The sequence below is a fragment of the Oryzias melastigma genome, linkage group LG7 (assembly GCF_002922805.2).
Source record: "Oryzias melastigma strain HK-1 linkage group LG7, ASM292280v2, whole genome shotgun sequence".
Classification (NCBI taxonomy): domain Eukaryota; kingdom Metazoa; phylum Chordata; class Actinopteri; order Beloniformes; family Adrianichthyidae; genus Oryzias; species Oryzias melastigma.
Window position 1 is genome coordinate 20,843,556 of NC_050518.1, and position 1,847 is coordinate 20,845,402.

Genomic DNA, 1,847 nt, shown 5'->3' on the forward strand with positions numbered 1-1,847 from the left:
TCATGAAGCATTTTAATGAGGGCAGCTTCTGAATGGGCCACATAAATATTATGGGCGCAGAGGATGTGAGTCGGGGCCGGGAGAATCCAGCTCACCGGGCCATTACTCCAGTTGAAAGGGAGAAGAGGAAGTTTGGCCTGAAGATTTGTCACCATCAGATCTGTTTTAGAAAAGGGGGAGGGCCCAAGACAGAAAGGAATGTAGGGAAAAAAAACACAGGGGAGGGTGGAACTCCTCCTCCCCCTAAAAAAAATAAAATTTTTCTTTTTTCTTTCAGTTTTTAGTTAATTGATACAAAGTTTTAGGGACTAAATATTGTACCAAATTATATGTAACGTATAAATCACAACATTAATATTTTAATTAAACTTTATTGACCATCAGTGATTTAGACGATTTCAGTCTTGATCAAAAATCAAACTAGTATTTTAAGATTCACCTGAGGAAAAATAGTTAATAATTTAGTAAAACTATCCAGTATGGCTTCAATGACAGTTGAGCAATAAAAGCAAAAAAATGATAAAACAAAGTAAGACAAAAAGACTAAATTTGAAGCCTACTAAGTTATTGAGCAAAAGTGACTTAATTTGCTTTAAATTTGTTGAGTTTTTTAAGCAAATGAAATAAAAGATAAATATTAAATAAATACAATTTGGGGTTTTTATTAAGGGGAGAATATAAATAAATGTGATTTAATTCAATTAGTCATTCAAATTAAAGCTTCAAAGTAAAAAAACAAAGACTAAATTTTAAGTTATTAAGCAAAAGTGACTTTTAATTTGCTTAAAATATGTTTAATTTTTCAAATCAAATAAAATACCTGGTAAAAAAAATATATACAATTTTTAATGATTTCTTTAAGGCAAAAATAAGCATAAATGTGAAATAATGTAATTAGAAATTCATGTTATGGCTTTAAAGTGAGAAAAAAATAGCAACAAGATAAGAAACCAGTAACTAACGGCTGATCAAGACTAATCTGACATAGTAAAACATATTTAATTTAATTTTAGATTATATATATATATATATATATTTATATATATATATATGTCTACACTTTCATCAGGAAAACTTCAAATTCCCACATTTATCTCAAAATCTTAATTACAAATCTGAGATTTAGAAACAGGAAATAACACAAAAACGTCTTCCCTCTTGTTAAGGTAAATATTTATTTATGGATTTGGTGAATTAAACCTTTTAATTTTCAAATTTGGGTCTAGAATTTAAAATGAACCGTTTCTTGACTGTAATAATACTTATAATGTGTGCATGTTTTTCATTTTTTTAATACAGTAAAATAACTGATTTTGGTTATAGAAACAGAAATTGTTTGTTTTAATAGTTTAATAGTTGCTGTTTTTTATGGTAAATCTACTCAAATACAAGTAGAAAACAAATCAAATTAAACCTAAAACACTTCATCTTCATCATGTTCATCACTGTTATTTCCTTCATAAAATCATTGGATAACAACTATAATTTCATGCTTTTATTTATTATATGTACACTATGTCCCTTTATGTCATCTTGTGTGTTTTTTAATATATTTTCTCTATTATACAACACTGGGCCATGTCATATCGAGGAATTATAATGTTGTAGTTTTTCTCTTTTTTTATTTCATTATTATTATTATTTTCCCTCTTTATCCCCAGCTGTGTCACATTTTCAAGTCACTTTCTGCTCCGTACAAACAGAATTGCACCTCCAGGATAAATAAAGTAGTCTGAATTTATTTATTTTTTACCAAATGAGTTAAAGTTACTATAGAGCTATATAAAAAGATATGAAAGTTTCATAAAACTGTCACTAAAAAGATCTCAAACAGCTTCATGTTGATC